The following is a 19,215-nucleotide window of genomic DNA, read 5'->3' as shown; positions in this document are numbered from 1 at the left end:
CTTTCAGCATAACTTTTCAAGGGACATAGTAGTATTAATCCTCAGAAAAAGAGGTTTGGGTATAATGTAGAAATTGCAAAACTGTTAAGACTCCAAAGAAATATTCCCAGTGCACAAACACACAGGAGCATTTTCACTGCATTCTACCTATTTAACATCTTAAAACACTCTTTCTGATAATAAGATCCATCTCCTACATATTCAGTGGAAAACAGCTCTATAAAGCTTATAACTAGGTTTCTGGGCTGGAACAAGGACAGGAATATACTTCAGAGGAGGCACACTGGATGGATGTATGTTGAGAGTTTGCTAACGTGAACAGTCTCAACACAGTGCCAGACAGGAGCCCTCAGAGACAACAAGCTTGGTCCTCTGCCTTAATATTACTGGCACATCCAGAGCACACTGCATACAATAGCCAGTGCAAAGGAAAACAGGAGAGACCAGGCACTTCCAAACACTGTCAGGAATACAGATATTTTTATTCTCCTTTTACCTACTGCTGAAAGGTCAGACATCTGATCCTTTCATAACTAATGCCAAAAAAAAGGCTGTAAAAGAAGCTTTGTTGGGGGTGCTACCACCTCTTGCCTTTTGGAACAAGAGTTGAGACAAGGAAGCAAATCAGAAAGCAACTAATAGAAAGGGCTTTGTGTTTTGTGTTATTTTTCCTTTTTTTCTTGCAAAGCTTTAGAGGATACTTCAGGAACTTCTGCCAAATCACTGATCCCTGTAAACCTGAACACCTATTCCTAGGGATTTCTTCAAACACTTGACAAAGAGATGCAGGAGCCATACAAGACACATGGAGAGCCCCAAGAGAGGACAAGTAACAGGTAAGTGCAATCTGTCTTTTCTGATATAAACAAATAAATACACCACCACCATCCATTGCAACCACAGCAAGGCATAGACAGTACCAGCTTCATTCCAACTCCCCTCACCACTGCCAACCTGACAGCTTACCTAATTTGATGTAAAACAGTAAATTAATACTTACTGATAAAACCTGTTTCAGTAAGCAGAACAGGAATGTCCTAGAAGACTGAAGTATTTTGTTTATGAGCCTGAAGTCTTAGACACAAACAGATGCAAAATCAAACTCTAGCTGTAGAGCAAAGGCAGTGTGATACCTTGGCACCCTTGATTACATACCACCATGACTAGAAGTTCAGCCTGCATTAAAACAGATATTCCAGGGAGGGAACCAGGAACTGTCAATACAGACTGGAGTCTGTCTGCTGAAGGTTTGCAGCCTCTCCAGCCTGTGAGGTGCAGAGAAGCAGTGCAGGGAGCAGTAATGCCACCCACACCCATCAGCACATGATGCCTAAGTGTGTGTGTGCAAAAAAATGCTCCAAAACACCCCAAACTCCCACTGTCCTGTCTCTGGAGACTTCATAGCAGATTTTCAGTAGAAGAAAAAATGGCAATGATTCCCCAGATTTTTCTGGTGGACAAAGGAGAATGGTCACTGATCCTGAGGATCATTCCCAGCCTGGGAATGTTTTCTGATTCTTTCCCTGGAACAAGCAGTTATTCACTACCAGCACTATCCACAATCCTTGTAACCAAACCAAATTTCCTACAAACTTAGTACATTTTCAAGTATGAAACTGATGGGAAAGAGGGATGGAAAGGGAGGAAAGGAAGAAGAATAATCACAGAATTCTTATGTTCAAAACACATCAACAGGTAACCACTCTTACACCAATAATACAAAACTCCAAACAATGCTCTTTATTATGAAGACAATTTTCCAACTTCATTAATCACATAGGCATGTAAACTCCTGTCTGAAATATGAAAGTGCTAAAGTGGATGCCCCTTTTCAATTGTAGTGCAGGAAACATACAAATGGACAGTTTTTACCATTTTGAGAAAATCCAACTCTATTTCAAGAGTGTTGATGACATTCTTGCAGAAGTAATTCTGCTTGCAAATTTTTTTCTTTAATGTGATGAATGGTACTAACCTGCACAAGATCTGTGGGTCTTTAGTCTCATCTCCACAATTTGATTCCCCCAGCACAGTGATAACTCCACATTGTTCTGACTTTTTGCAGAAAATTAGCACCTGATTTCTAAACCTGCTTGTCAAAAGCTATTATTTAATGGTGTTTAAACTGTTGCAAGACAGAAAGCTGCCTGTTCATCATTTCTACTTTCAGTTGCAGAGCTTGCTGCAGAGAGGGTGCCTTAGAGAGCGCTTACCCTGCACAAACAGGTAGCCAGATTCTAATCAAGTACTAATATCTCAAAGAAAGACTTGTGAGATAAGAAAACTATTTAGAGTACAATCTCTTCAGGACAGGGACCATTTGCCATGCTGTATTTGTTTAAGGAGCCTGCCTTGCTGGAGGTCTTCAGCTGAATATATTCATACTACAGTCTTCAGCTGCCTAGAATAAATTCCAAAAAATTACTTTTCAGGAAACTATAAATGCAAATCCAGGGAATTAAAAATAATGAGTAATAATGGTCTGCAAAACCAAAATTGAACATGGATGTGAAAGCACAAAAGGCTAACATAATTGTGGGGCAATTTATTAAAAAAAAAAAATTGCAATATCCAAATATTTCCCGCTATTGACAGCATCCTAAAAAATTGGCCTAGACATAATGAAGCTCTGATAAACTCTGGTGAGGCAATCTGGGACAATCTGTCATTTCTGACAGTCAGTCATTTTTCCTCAGTTACCTCAGCATGGATTGAGGAAATGATGTGAGGTTCCTTTTGAATGGACCAGCCATGCTTATTAACTTTATTGCTTAAAAGCAACAACTCAAACCCTTTCCAATTTAGCAATTGATCGGGAAAAGCATCAGTAGCAATCAAGCTTTCTCCACATTTCCCAAGCAAGACATGCCTTATTCCTGGCTCCCAAGATGATACATCAATACACATATCTATTACACACAAGTAACCACTTTAGGATGGCAATTAATGTTGATTGTGCTGCTTAATTTTTTCCGGTATTGATATTTGACCAGAAACTGGAAAAAACACTCAAATCAAGGTATTTGGACAATCCATCAGCCTTTTGCCTGTGCTCATCTGGACTAGATTTGCAATGGTGAGCAGAAATTGTTTGATAGTTGATAAGTCATTTCAGTTGCTCCACTGCTTTTGAGCAAAGACCATCTTCTAAGTCTAATAAAAATACCCAAGAATATTTGTGAAAATAATACTTATGATCTGGATTAAAAAAAAAAAAAAAGGCACACAATTGAAACTCAGAAGCAGATGTGATAATTTTGTAAAAATAAATGCCTCTATTTTGGTTTCAAGGGTACTTTCATAAGGTTATTTTCTCAAATTTCCTCTTTAATTCAGGCACGCTCTAAATTGTATTTTCTTTGGCAAGAGCTTGGTCACTGGGTACCAAATGAATTTAAGGACTTCATGCTTTCTGATTAATCTTTCAGATACCTATTGATTATGTGTATTTTTCATCCTTATGGTTTGGCCCAAGCTTCTGGCACTTGGAAGCTTCAGCACTTGATTAGCTGAAATAACATAATATCTCCATTCCCATTTTGCAGTCATGAGTTAATGATGAAGCAGCACATTTAGCATTCCTGTTGGACTACTAAAAGCCCACATCTGACATGTCCAGCATCTCATTCTAAATATGATTTGTTAACAGGGAGAGCAAGGTCTCTTTTAAGGCAGGTCAGCATAACCTTGTCAGGAGACACTGTCAGAATAACAAGTAGCTCTTCAGGCATCAATACATAGGAGCAAAATCTGCAGGAAATTAATTATTTTTGAGATCACCCTGCCTTTGATAAATGTGGCTGTAGTCAGCCAATTGGTTCCCAAGCTGAAGGTGGAAAAGGGGAGGGAGAGGAGAAAAGCAGGTATGTAAAAGCTTCCAAGCACAAACTGTTATCCCAAAGGCCTCATTGCATACGAGAACTTACTAACTCTGCTGCCTAGCTTCCATATCAAAATGCACCAAGGATCACTTCAGTGATTTATGTGTTAATATTTTTGATTAATTGCAAATTTTTATTCATTTTGTGTGTGGTTTATTTACTCAGCTTGGAAATAAAACCAGACAGAAAGGTTTATAATAAGCATCACTTACAGACTTTCATTCTTTGGTTTCACATCACCACGCTGAGCCTGAATTTCACCTTGTCAATAGAAACAGTCAGTTCCTGTATTCATAATTTACTTTTCAGTACATTTAAAAGACCAGATAAAGCAATTTTTAGTAGACCTGTTTGCCAAGCACATCTGAACCAGCATTATTTATTAAAATCCTTTGCTCTAATTGATACTTCTCAGCAAATGGTACCTTGCTTATTATCCCAGTTAAGAAATGTGTTCCTGTGCTGTCAGTCTGAGCTGTCACCCACATCCCCAGTGGCTGCTCAGCAGCATGAGACACTGTCTTTTCAAAGATCCTGGGATACTTGTGACTCCTAATCCTCACATCTCCCTTCTGTGCTGCTATATCAGACACCAGGGGAGGAACTTAGTGGTGCATAACCCAAGAGCACCATCACTCTGGATACAATTCACAGCAAGCTCCCACCAGAGAACTTCAGCTACCTAAAAGATTGTAGGTGGACAATCATCATCCTAGATTTTCCTTCTTACATTTTTCAACTTGGTTTCACAATGCTTTTTTGTAATTAGAGGAGAAACAGCCACCCAGAGTCCACTTCCAATTAATCCTTTCTTCCTTACTGTGACCTAAATTTGTTTATTCTCTTTCAGCACTGGAAAGGAATTGCTCATTGTCACTTTTCTTTTTTAAAAAGAGAGAGAAAGAAATCAAAGCAGTTTCACAGTGGCTGAAGGTGGACATAAAGCAGTGATCTAGAGAAATTTCAGTGACATGTTGTAAAAAGACTTGGAGCCAGTGAGGTGCAGGCAAAGACAAACCTCCTGTCTCTGGATTCCAGCCACTGCTCTTAGGGGACATGAGGTGTGTCTGTGAATGGCACAAGAATGCAGATGTGTGGGCTGCACAACATCCACATTCAACCCCTGCCTCTGGCCCCAAGACAACAGGAAGGGAACAGAAAGGCAGAAAAATCCCATATATTGCAGCAGGAGCTAACTGGTGCCAGATGGGTTCTCCTGATATTCTCAAGAAACTCACTCATTTTGGTATTCAATTTTTACATCTAAGAAAAATGGCTCTGAGCTCCAAGCAATTCTGTTGTAAAATGATGTAAGGTAGGAAGAACAGACACCACCTAGGTGTAAGAAAAGCTTTTTCCAATATGTAACCATGATTCCATGAGGGCCTGGGGGTCATTCTGAGAGGTGCAGCTCCCACTGGCATCTCTGTCAGGGTTCAGCAGGGCTGTTTGAGCTCTCTTCCACGCAGGTAAAAATCTTGATCTGCATTGTTACAACACAGACCAGAACTGGGGCCCAAAGCTCTGCAGGCATTTGGCCTCCTATTTAATTGAGCAAATAAACACTATTTGAGAAGCTTCCTGTCTTCATTCAAATAGCAAAGATATAAAACACAGCTGTGTCCAAAAAATGCATGATCGCAGCTGTTAAAGCCAAATCTGGAGGACAAATGCTATAATTTTTCAAATTTCTGTTAAGTTTCTGCTGGTAAATGATGCCTTCATCTAAACCCATTTACCCTCTTCCCCTTTTGTTGCTGCATGTCTACTATATTTGGATCAATATCTGGCAGGTCTTCCTTGAAACAGCTGCTGAGATAAATATGAAATTAATCAGGGCTTTGTTTTTTGTTAAAGCAGGGCCACATTTAAAGATTTGTTACTACAACAAAGAAATATTTGAACAGTACCATTCAACTCTCTCTTGAGCATTTAAAGTCGTGCATTTGAGATGATTTAGCAGAAACAAAACAAAAATGCTTTACCAAATGAAAATTATATGTTATTGAAATTTGCTAGAAAAAAAGAAATATTAGGGTTGTGTTGAAATAGAAACATACCATTCTTGAAAAGGTTTGGATGAGCAGAGGCTATTGGAAGCAAGTTTGAAGATTAAAATCCACTGGATTCCAGAGGAGAAATAGATATATAAGGCTGTGCTTAGCACAGAAAATAAATGGGTCTTTCTGCCTGTACTATGAGTTTTTTCACAGTTCAGGCAAGGAGACCATGAAGGTTGTTTCACATGCAGTCACTGTGAAGTTTAGTCTATGGTCAGCACTGCCAGATTTTCACATGAGGAAAGGGATATTTCGTCTGGGCAATGAGTGCTTGGGCTCTCAGACACGGCATCCTAATTTACCAGTTCTCAACATCAGTGACTTAACGAGTGAGTGAATGGTGCAGGGTGAACAGCTCCAGGAATTCCAGTCAGCGCCATAAAACAGTCACCCCAGAGTGGAAAACCTCCAGATTGCAAATACATACATTTCCTTGAAACACGTTGTGGGAGGCAGAGAAACCCACAGGGGAAAGACCTTTACAGCACAGAGAAGCCTGCAAACATGCTCAGCTCATGCAAAGAATGATTAATGTAGGTCTAGACAGTCAACAGCAGCACCTGGTAAAATCCAATCATGTCCAAAGGCAGACACCAAGCCAAATTCCTTCCTGATGCAGGCAGGTATGACCACTCTGGGACTTGCACATTTGATCCAGAGCTTGACTGAGCTCAGAGATGACAAGAGGAGAAAAAACCTCTTCAAAGATGGTAAAATCACTTTTTCTACATAGTACTGACATCTCCTGCAGTAAGCACTCGTCAGTTCCTATACCCTGCTCCTGGCAGTGAGGGAGAGCAATGCACACCCATTTACTGAGGAACTGTAATTAAAATAAGGAGCTAGGGAGAGAAGATGAGATTCTACACATCAATTCAAAGTAAGATATTTCATGATGAGTGCAGGTTCTCATGAAAGTATTACTGAATTTAAAACTGAAAAAAGGCTTTTATAAGAGCAAAATATTCTGGTTTACCTTTTAAGATGATTTCTTTGTCATTTTTTCACTTTTTTTCATCTGTCTACTTTGAATTTTATCAAAAAAACTTTGAATTTTATCAAAATATTTTGACTGATATAACATTTTAGAGGTATGTTTGTAGGAAATTTCTAAATATGTTAGATTTTTCCTCACTTAAAAACTTGCACTTCAAAATAGCAGATTCTTCCACAACTCTCTTAGCTTCTGCCCATTTGCAGTGCAGAGTTTTGCAGCATGAGCATTTGCAATAACTACTCCTTAAGACAAATAGGATTTTTTTCCAGAATCCACAGACATAAGGGCAAACACTGGATTCCAGTGCATCTGTCATGAGGCATGGTTGAAACCCAGAAACACTCCATGGTCCATGGGTCTGTTTAGATCTCTACAAGAATTTCAGTTCTCTTTAGAATTGCAATTAAAAAGCTGATGCCTCTTTTTTTCCCTGGGCTGGACACTGAGGACTGACCATGACTAATAAATGACTGGTACTCTTTTTTTTTTTTTTCTTTTTGAGCTCCACCCGTACACAAACAAAGCAGGTTTTTGTAGGCACAATGATTTACCTAAAATAGTTCATTTATCAGATAGATGCTTCCTGCCATGCCAGGCTGGCTGAAGACTGCCTGTTGTATTACACCCAGAAGGACTTGCTCTGAAGCTACAAAATCAATCTATGCTTTAAGATACACTTGCAAAATCAATTTTTGTGTATTCATTCATACAGCAGACTTTACTCATTCTTTCAAAAAACCATTATGGCATTGAGAGTGGAAAAAGTTCTTTTTACAGAGTCCTCAGGAGACAGGGGAAACTGATGAGTTATTCCCAAGCCAGGTCCAAAACCTCTAGCTCACATCCAATTTATTCTGAATCTGTCTCCTAGAAAGGCCAGGCTCTCTCACTGTGTCTAGCAAGAGGGGCAAAGCCATGCCAATGAAGCCATGGATATGAGGCATCATCCCTTTTTATGTGTGGAGACATAAATGTGGGGGAGATCAAAATCACTGGAGCTGTCTGAGCACAAAGAGGTTGATAATTCAGTGTTTCAAAGGTAGTAGAAGATCCAAAAGACACTGTTGACATCCAGAGTGAGAAAGCTGAATCTAAAATGCTTCTGGAAAGCAAAAATGAATCCAACAATCAAAACCCTGGCAATAAATGTGCAAACCCCAGGTGAGTCACTCTCTGAGCTAACATTCTCTGAGTGTCTTCCCAAGATGACTTGGGGTATTTCTCCAGCCTCAGATACTTTCATCCTTGCAGGAGACTGAGCTCCTCAGGTGCCAGTGTGGTCTCCTCAGGTTTAGCATCCCTCGTGCCAGGCACTGTCCCACACTGATGGGAACTCACACATCGCTGACATGGCAATGCAGTTTTCATGTTGCTTCCCTTACAATCCTGAACTTTCAGCACGTTGCAAATAATTTCAGTTCTCCATCATTCTCTGCCTATCAGTCACCAATAACTGGAAAAACCAGAGGAATTCTTTAATCAGCTAAAGCAGGTTCAGATAAATGCTCTGAAAAGTAATTGCCCAGTTTCAACTGCCTGCTCCCTTTTCCTTATTAGCTCTATGGCTTCTCTATCAAAAGCACAATAAAACTTCACTGGCAAATCCATCTACAAGTGCCACATGTGAATGATCATCAACCTATTCATCTCAGGAACTACATACCCTAGGTGGTGCTTTCCCTGCTGACAGACCTGAAAATTATATTGACAAATTAGCATATGCCAGGTTAGTAATGATAGGAATATGCTAGTCAGAAAACTTAAAATTTATCGTAGATGTCAGCAAGCCCACAGTAATGAAAATCAGAGAGAGCAGATTCTTGAAATACTGCACCTAAGGATATTGGCCTAATACTGAGCCACTCATTAGGCCTGGAATAGGCACATGAAACACACATCAGGCCACATCTATTCCACCAGACTAATGGGTTTCCTACCTGTGAGTTAAACTAATGTCAGTATAACATCCTGTGTAGAAATGGGCCCAATGTGGTGGGTTTCTGTAGTAAGTTGAACAACCACAGCTACCCCTTCCCCTCTCTGCCAGAAACAACTGATGAGGATCAACAGAATCCATTTCAGAGCTGCTCTGCAAACCCTTAGCCTCACACTGGACACATCCCCCGGTTTAAGAAAAGCCTGTGGCATGTGAGTCCCTGATACTGAGATAACACAAATACATGTAGCTATTTTCCTTGCAATTACAGCTTCACAAGTTATGCATTTTTTTTACACTTGGCTGGAGCACTGTAGTCCAAGGGATGAGACTGAGTCAGGTGAACCTTGTTGGGTTATTCACCCCCTTCTTGTGCATTATAACACACTTCTCTCTGTTGAAGCCACTGCATTTTTCCATTGAATATATTGTATCTACCACATCTTCAGACACAGGGAAGATCCATAATTGCAGAAAAATTACTAATAGTTATTAGTGGCCACCTAACTAATAGTGGCCACCTCAGAGTTAATTTTAAAAAGCTTAAGAGAGAACAGTTAATAATCTAACCATGTGCTTATTTATCCAGGCTGGGATATATTCTCTGTTACACGTGTGCTGATTTTATATAGGAATCATTTATTGCTCTCAACATATGCTTTTCTAATTGTACTGAATACACACGCTTTATTAAACTCACAAATGAGCCCATTTATGGGTCTATGTGAAAGTAGACCCCTTCATATTTTATTTATAAGTGTGACAATAGAATGGCATTGACATAGAACATCCATTTAATTTAGAGGATTTAGAGTTGTCCTACAGACTTTTCTATTTTTTTTTTGCCAGAGTCAAAGCTTTTGGGTTTTTTAATTAGATTTCTAGCCCATCTGCTTGAAAAGATAGCCCTGACAATATAGACTAATATACATTTGTCTTGCTGAGACTGCAGCCAGTGGAAGAAACAATGAGACTAGAACATGAACTTGCATTCTCCATCTTATTGGGGTGCTAACTGAAAACCCAGTTCTGGCAGCCTAAATACCAGAATTCTTAAATATTTCACTACTGCCAATTTTGCCACCAAACCTGCAGATACAATGTTTATCAAAGCCATGAGTTATTCACAAATGTTCTTGCCCATTTTGATGACCATGCTGCACAATTCAGGTTGCCAATTAGGACTGGGCAAGTGCCTGGCTAAAAAAACATGCCTGCAATTACAGTCAAGGATTTTGCTCCTCTTGTATTGTGTGGAGTAAAAGCAGTGATCACAGCATAATCAAACTAGTACTCAAAGCCTCTAGTGGAAAAGACAGCAAAAATATAATTACTGGGGATTTGATATAGAACCTACCAGAGCATTAGCTTAATGCATAATTTTAAGTGCTTTATAAAATAAAAATAAGGAGAACAAGTTAAAACCTCTGTTGCTATAACAGGCTTGACGAACAGCAGAGAAAACAGCTCAAATACACTCAGACTTTTTCCTACCACTTGAAAACAAAAAGAACACTGCACTGGTCTCTTATGGGGGTTATGCTATGCAAACTGCTAAAATCATCCACAAAACTAATGACTCAAAAAAAATCAAAACCCAAAACCCTGATTCCAAATGTAAATAACTGTCTCAACCTTCTTTTATATAAACTCTTTTAAAATAATTGTCAATGTGTGCTTATGTCCCTTAGGCAAGCTCAAGTTGTTGGTATCTGAAAGGGGAGGTAAGATTGAGTCTGGGTTTATGACAGTGGCTGCTGCCTGAATTTTCACATTGTGGGGAGGAAGCATGGATGCAGTTGTATCCCAACCCTGGGGTTTTTAAGGACAGCAATGTTCAATGACCATGTTTCTTTAGTCCTATGGCCCGCCTGATAAAAATATCTTCCATCTGGTTTCTGTATGGTTGTGCCTCACAATAGAAGGAGCTTGATTAAGCAATTAAGATGGTGCATGAAGCACATGTTTGCACTTGCTAGATATGGATGGACACATGATCACACTTGACTGCTTTTCTGTAGGAAGATCACAGGACTTAAACAAGAATTAGCAAAAGGACATGGTAAGTAGAAGCCTGCAGGCCAGGCAGGCCTTTTACTGCTTTGGTTGACCTCTTGCATCAGTTTCCAATCTATTGTAGAAAATGAATGTGTTAGCCTGAAAAAGTATTGATATCCTCCTTTCATTTGGGACTAAGAGCTGACATGGTGAATGCATGTTTCCACCTGGATGATTTCCTTCTAACGCCCCTGGCAACTTACACAGAGAATAAAAATCTTTATTCTTAAGATGTACAAGACTTATGGAAAGTCTGAGAGCTTGGTAATGGCTGCCTAGAAAAATCCTCTCTGGTCTGTTGTCTTGAGATTCATTTGTTGCCTGATTCTGTTTGCAGAGCAGATACATATTTCAAGTTCATTCAGATTCTGTTGAAGTCTGCTGTAGCCTGGAAGAACCAACAGGGGAATCCTGTAATTTTCACAGGAGCCACACATCAAAGGTAGGAAGAACTAATGGTTTGATAAATCAATTGGGACTAACTCATAAAATTTCCTCATATATTCATTTGCTTCCAAATACCTTAAAATCCACCCCAAAAATCCTGTTACATCGTCTGGTGATAATGATTTCTTTGATCTTCTCTCTACCCTATCTACCTAAAATAGTTTATCATTAGCTTTTAGAACTTGACCAATATTTGAACCTATGTGATGTGAAAAACAATTAAAAGTCAGTTGCCTCTAAAAGAGCAATGTGAGCAAAGTATTGACAAAATGGACTTCAGCTTCTGGAAATACTACCTTGTCACCAATTTCAAAAGCCCAGAAAGGGAGATCAAGACAGACTTGCATTGGTATTGTATCCACTACATTAATTTGATTTATGTTGCTCAAAGTTCTGTACATTATTCAAACATTTCTGGTTTAATTTTCCAAGTGCTCCTGGGAATATAAAAAATATATAATGAGGACAACTAGCATCTTATTTGCTAAGATGAAAATTTCTAAATCTAGTGTCCAAGTTAGAGCAGGTGAATTCTCAAATGGCTCTTTCTCAAAGGTATTGAGTGGACTTTACCTAACTAAAATTTATGCCTTCTTTGTATAATTAGTAGCGCCCAACAAGTCATCAGGTAAGTGCTGCTGATGCTAATACACACAGATACTATTTAACAGTCCCTAAAACTACTGTGCTGAAGTGTCCTACAGAATTCATTCCCAAATGAAAATCCCAGGAAATCCTTTTAGCTGACCCTATTTCCATGTCGCCTACAGTTTACAATCAGACACTGCAAAGTCATTAGGGTGGCTGTTCTGGAAAGTGAAGAGAAACTGAGATTTCCAGTCAGCCTGGTAAGTGAGGAATGATGTAACAGTTGAGGTTTGCCTTGTGAAGAGAGAAGAATAAAACCAAAAAAAACCTGCACATACTGCTTGTGTATTTGATTCCTAGTCTAACAGTTCATTAAAAAGCAGAGCCCAGACATTCTTCTTATGGGTAAGATTTTTCACTACTTTCCTATGTACCTGATTTTTAATTAGATTTTGGAATGGAATTGCAGCTCCTACCCACAAATCTCCAGTGGGGAGCAAAATCTTAACTAATCTGTGATCCCAGAAATGTTTGCTTCTCCAGATGCAGTTTCTGAACTAAATTACAAATGTAGAAAGAGACGAATGGAGAAATAAGGGGACGTAACCGCAAAATTGGATGTCATTAATCAGTGTTGTAAGAGTTTAGTTCTGTCTTTAGAACAAAAGAAAAACAAGGTCTTAAGGAAAAAGAACATATTGCCTACTTGAATCATTCTTAGACTAACAGTTTATTAACAAGCCATGCTTCCTACATGCATGATCACCCATTAGTTAATCAGATACCTTTGCAATTACTGTTCTCCCTTAAATTCTTCCACTCCCTTGAATTACTGCATGGTGAAATGGTACATTTCATAATGAGACAGGTTTTCCAGTGCATTTTCTAAGGTCAGGCAGCAACACAGTACATGGCCAATTTCCTACAGCGTGCTCCCAATTCAGATTGGGAAAGGCAGCTTTAAGATCCTGCTTCCCAGAAATTAGGGGTCTAATCAGTGCACACTGTTAAAGGGATGTGTACTTCTGCCTCATGCAGTATATCTGTAAAAAAAAAAACACTTAGGGTTTTCTATCTTCAAGATGTAAAATATCACTTAATATGGTTTAATAGCTATTTAATATGGTTTACCAAGCAAAAATAACTTTTAATTAGTAATTCTTTCAAACTAAACTTCAAAAAGTAGTATTTATTCAATCCTCAATAACAACATCCATAGCACAAGCATCTAGACTTTCAAATAAATAAACAAACTATAAAACTTAACTTATCCTTCTAGTGAAAGTTTTCTAATAATACAGCAGTAATATTAGAGACCGTCAATTCTTCTTGTAATCCCATGTGAAACAGGAAAAAGGGATATGAAAAGCAGTTGAAAGCAGACTGATCCGGCTAGAGATGAACTGCTGCTCTGATTTTTGGAGAGAGATGCAATTATTCTACAAAGCCGTTCTCTATTCCAATTTCTATTCACTAACTTTAACCAAAAGGACCATTCAGTAAAGATGTCCCTTGTAAATACAGCATCAAGCTTACAGCAGGTTCCTACTTTCTCATGTTTGCACAGTAGTGTGGGCATGTTTAAGACGGGGAAGATCTCCCTGAAAACAGTCGCAGACAAGGGAAAGCTGTTGTGGTGCTCTGCCTTGTTGGTGAAGTACCACAAAGGATCTTTCTAAAATATTACATCACTGGAAAATTCTCTAGAGAGTAAGGTTTCTCTTTAAAGTTAGACATTAAATAAAGCCCTGTGTACACAGTCAGGGAAACCAATCCTCCCCTGTTAATAGCAGAAAAATACACTGTGGCACACGTTGCTGACCAGACAGCGTTTGCCAAGCCAAAAGCATGTCTGAATTACACTTTGCTGCCTTTTCCTATGGGGAAAGGAGAGAGTCTAGAATTATTTCTCTTATTTGTGATTTTACTTTTCATTAAAGAATTTCTTTTTCTCTTTTTTTAAATCTTAATCTAAGTAGCCCAGGAGTCGCACACCATAGAGTTACAATTACGTTTTGCTGCACGCAGTGCTTCAGGATCCACAGGGAACTCTGAAGCAGTGCCAGGATCCACAAGGAAGGCATAAAACCCCATAGACTTGGTTAGGAACACCTTATGGAAAACGAGAAGAAACCACTGATGAGATTTACAACTGTCTACCCAACTTGGGATACCAATTTCCTTTGCAAACAGCAGGGAACTGAGCATCCCAACCTCTGAGATAAATCTTGCCAGTCCCAAGCCATACTTTCCATGCTATAAGAACATCACCCTGCTCAATCCCACATGTTACCATGAACTGGTCATTGTTCTATTTCAATATGATCAAATTTTCTCATATCACAAACTAGCATGTGCTTTTATGAGCATGGGAACTGCCAAACTCTTGGTAGTGGTTTGCACATTGATTCTCTAGTGGTTAATAACAAATGTACCTCTTATATGATCTAGGGATACCTGCACACCCCCAGTCTCTGAGAAGGGCTGGGTTGAGACCACCTTCTCCTCTCTGTGGACACTAATTATGTCTCTTTCCTTGATGCAGCTGTCTATTCTCATTAAATCTGTAAAAATGTAATATTCTTGAGCATTTTCTCTGACAGATTTGGTTTAACAGTGACTGACAAACAGTATGATAGCATCAACTTTTTATTATTCATTTGGAAATATGCCTAAATTATATTCCTGAAAACATATCCCCAGTCTACCCCAGCTGTGCACTGGGGAACCCAGACTTTGGAGCATCATCCTCAGCATCTCCATGCATCCAGTGAGGATAAGGATCAGCCTGTCTAGGCTGAGACAACTCCACTCCTGTGTCTCCCATGACTTGCTTCATATTGGCACACAGTAAAGGTCTCATCCATCCTCCACAGGAGTCTAGAAGAGCTTTCCACAGACATTGAGATGCCTTGCACAATATGCCCATTACAAAGCAGACTGCAAAGCACAGCAGTTGTTTTCCTGCTTCTAATGACATCCATGAAGAGATGGCATAAGCCACTTCCAAATCGCAATAATTTCTAATAGCGAAAAGGATATAACACATACTGGAGTTACTGATGAGGAACACAAGCATCCATAGTGGAATGAGACAAAAACTATTTTACAGTCTCTGCAAAAACTGTAGGAAAGAGATCACCTAAAATAAAATTTAGGATTGGCTGAAGTGCTGCATATTCCACTGACAGCTGCTGACAGCTTCAGGAGGGAGCTGAGCACGGCCTGTGCCAGCTCTGCTGCCAGTGAGACGCTCCCACAAAACCTCTCTGTCTGCTAATTTTAGCTGCTCTGAATTACTGCTCACATTAGTACATGCCTGCCTTCTCCAAGGAATTCTGCTAGTCACTGCTGCCTGGACCTCTTGGAGCATTGTGGAGCCACAGGTCTGATGGTTAAAAGGCCCATGAGGAACATGCAAGAGGTTAACACCAGGACTAGTGTGGCCAAGGCCAGGGATGGCAGCATGGGGAGGTGTGCTGCAGAGACTCACAAAACACTTCTCAGAGAGCCACTGAGGAAGAGGATGGAGAAAATGACACTGCACAAAATTTACAGCAGGCTGTGGTGCCCGCCAGCTCCCTCACCAGTGAATGGGTGCAGGATATATCCTAGTTTACAAGTTTCTGCCTTTTCTCCATCACCTCAGCTTCTTCTTCCAGGCAGCAGATGCCGGTACAACCAACATGCAAAAGCCATTTAGGACAGGGAACAATGCTGATCTAATCCCCAGACTGAGGGCCTGGACAGAGCTCAAAAGTAGAGTGTGCAGTACAGCTCTACGTGAGACAACTCAGGGGATGGGATCAGCCCCAGACACTGCCAGCACCACTGGGTGGCACTAGGCTGTGGTGGACAACCAGCAGTGGTGGCATGCATGGTGACAGGGGCTGTTTTGCTGTTTGATCCTGATTTGGAGAAATCCAAGCAGAATCCTTCCCAGGCAGAATTCTCTGTTGGAAATGCAGTGAGGTACTATGCACAACATTACTAACAGAAATACAGTAACACAGGGAGTGGCTGCACAGGATGGGCACCCATCTTGTGTGAGAGAGCCAGAAACAGCATCCCACACACAGCCCCTGCAGGGAAACTGAGTAGCACCTGAGGCTACCCTGAGAAGACAGCTGAGGTCTTCTAAGGATCTTAGCAAAGCTCAAACCTTTGGCAAAGGCCACCAAACCTTGAGGAACTCAGGTGATGCCACTGCATGGAATCACCACACATACAGGAGGCAGCTGCCTCCAGATCAGCCCTCCTGGCCCCCGCAGGAAGCACTGCCAGAGGCAGCTCTGACTTTGCTCAGAGGGTTTTAACAGCCCTCCAGTGGCTCTTCTCCCAGCAAGAAAGAGAGAAGCCAGGTGTGGTGGCACTGCAGAGCTGTGGCTGGGCAGCAGCACCTTTTGACTATTTTCAGGGCAGAGGACATGGGCAGATGGGGGCTGTGAGGAGGAATCCATTGACTGCCATCCTTCTGGCTGCTCTGAGCTTGCAGCCTGAATGCACGGCCTGAGAGGGCAGGGCTGAACCAAAAAAGGCCAGACCAGGAAAATCAAAAGGCTTGGACCTGAACTGGGTAGAGATGCTTACTTTGCTGCCTGGGAGGAGACAAAGTAAAACAGTGACCTTTTATTCCATTGGACATGTGCCCTCTGCAAGCCCTAGCCACTGACTCCACTGAAGAAGGCACAAGTGAGCTCCCACTTGGCTGGAAAACAGCCAAGGAAACAATCAGTGCCAGCAAAGGCAAATTCTCTTCCAGACCTGTGCACTTCTGTTCTATGCTAAACTTGGCCTGTAGGGCTACCCTCTGCAATCCTCAGTCTTCAGATTATTAACCCATTGAATTTGTGTTGGAGATGTTAGATGAACCAGAAAGAACCCAACATGACTTTGAAATCTTAGCATGAGATTGGCAGTAATAGAAAATTAAACTCCTTCCCCTACACTGTAAAATAGAACAATTGTCTTGGAAATAATTCAGACATAATAAATGGGGGATTCGTTCATATTAACTGTTTTCAATTGCAGATTTATAGCCTAAAATTAAGCAGATGTTGAGTGTTGAATACAATGCTTAAGAACACAATGACAAGTTGAAATCCCAGTTTCTCTGCATGTGGCAATCAGTAGCTTCAATTATTTATTGGAATACAATTAAAATATAATTAAATGGAGCAAGCTATACTTAAGAATAAAGAAATATTGTAGAACTTAGTGGGGAAAAAACAGTAAGAGATTTTCAGGTTTTCCAAAACAGTACAAAATGTTTGGATACAAGATAAACAACTTAAATACTTTGCAAATCTCTTTGGAAGTTCTTTAGGGAATTTACTTTAAATAAGGAATTTACTCTTGTAAAAACATCAACCTTTATTTTATTTATTTCAGTTCTGAAACAGGATAATGAAATCTTCATAAGCTTATTTCAATATTAAGTTAATCTCATTTCTTCTATTTCACAATAAACAGAGACTTCTATTAGACCCATATTGATGATTACTGGTAAAAGTGAGATGCAGAGCCCAGCTTACTCTGCCTTTTATTAGTCTTTAGAGGGCTACAGGAGCTGTGCAATTCACAGTACATCAACTGCCAAGCTTTCTATCATGATCTTTGTGCTACTCATCACAAAACCAGTCTGAAAACACTTGCAATGTTATGGAGCAGGACAGCAGAACAGGGCTCAGCAGGTAACCAGGCTGGGACCAGTCAGAGAGCACTCTCAGCTCCCACAGAGGGCAGAGAAAAAGAGGACATTTGCTTCAGGTCCAGAGCTGTGCAAGATGGGACCTTACACTAGCCAGAAAAACAGTAACAGGCAATGAAAGCAGGAAATAATTCGGAAACAGGTACCACAGCCCTCCCATTTTCCTTAGGTTTGGGCTGATTTAAACAAACATAGGAAGTTGTGTATCTGTTTAAACAGCCCACATCTTTATACAAAATAGTATCACAGAAGCTGGAGTGACGTTTGTTTTCATGCCTCTGTGGCAAGACAGGAGTGACAAGACCTTGGTCTCTCCTGACACACCTCCTAACAGGGTCTCCAAGATGGGCACGATACAGAAACCTGTTCCAGTTCTTCAATCTGTGATTTTAATCACTTTCTTGTTGTCCCATTTTCCATGTACACTGAGACTAAATTGTTTACTTTAGCTCAGGCTTGCAGAGTGTATTTTAACAGATCACTTTACTTTCCATCTCTAACATAAGCATCCCCAACACCTTCAGTCTTTTCTCATAACTCCTGCTCTCCAGGCTCTGACAGCTCCTGTCACTCTCTCTGCACTTCTAGGAAGCCCACATTTTCTAGCAGCTTCTGGTAAATGGGAGTTTCCAAGATTGCAGCTGTAGACACTTGCTGCAGAGTTTCAACATCAATTACAGCCACTGTCCACTCACCCAGGAATAAAATGCCTCAGCAGGTTATTAACACAGCTGGAAGGAGATCAGAGATCCTCTTCTGAAGTGCTGATTTCCAGCAAGCAGTGAACGTGTAACTTTGCCCTGAGGTGGTCAGTAAGGGGACACAGGAAACAACAGAGAGCAGTGAGCTCTGAAGCCTTTCAGTAGGACAAAGTAAGAGCACCAATATTTCAACAGAAGTCCCCCAGTTCCTAACAGAGTGATAAAAACATAACACACAAATACCACATATGGTAGAGGCTGGATTTGAACTGGCTACAGAGCGGCAAAACACTCTCAAACTCACCAGCACTCATGTCAGTTATTTACTTCTAATGAACCCCTTTTTCCAAAACACCTTACCATTATTTGTTAAATTATATCTGAAGAAAATATTACATCTCCATTAGGCTCATTAGCTTCACTGCATTTTTTACTGCTGTATTTTGAAACAAGCGTATGGTGGAATAATTATCTTATCGATGGCACCAGATATTTAGTTACTAAAATTGGTATGACGTCCCTGGTGTTATTTTTTAAATAGATGGCTATTTTTGTAGATCTACAATAGCCTCCAGGAAAAAAAAAAGGCCTCAAAAGCTCCTTCTGTGCTAAGATCACATAACAGAAAGCAGAGCTCTAGGGTTTAATTCCTATCAATCAACAAAATGAGTTTCCCACTACTCCCGGCCAGAGGAGCTAATATACACAGTACCACAGGTCACCAGAGAAGAGCTTAAAATAAATCCAAGAGTGGGTGAGTATTGCTACATTCTGCCATCCCCTGTATTGTTCTGCTAATTTTACAAAGCCCTCGTCATTAAACTAATTTTTAGGGGC

At 40.3% G+C, this 19,215-nt stretch overlaps 1 protein-coding gene across 2 annotated transcripts in view; it reads right to left on the bottom strand.

The window, feature by feature from the left end:
- KALRN (kalirin RhoGEF kinase) overlaps window positions 1-19,215 on the bottom strand; it is a 466,317-nt gene that overhangs the window by 279,548 nt on the left and 167,554 nt on the right. The gene's annotated exons all lie outside the window — the stretch shown is intronic.

This window comes from Ammospiza nelsoni, chromosome 7 (assembly GCF_027579445.1).
Source record: "Ammospiza nelsoni isolate bAmmNel1 chromosome 7, bAmmNel1.pri, whole genome shotgun sequence".
NCBI classification, from domain to species: Eukaryota; Metazoa; Chordata; class Aves; order Passeriformes; family Passerellidae; genus Ammospiza; species Ammospiza nelsoni.
The sequence above is the reverse complement of the archived record's forward strand: the minus strand, read 5'-3'. Positions and strand labels throughout refer to the sequence as shown.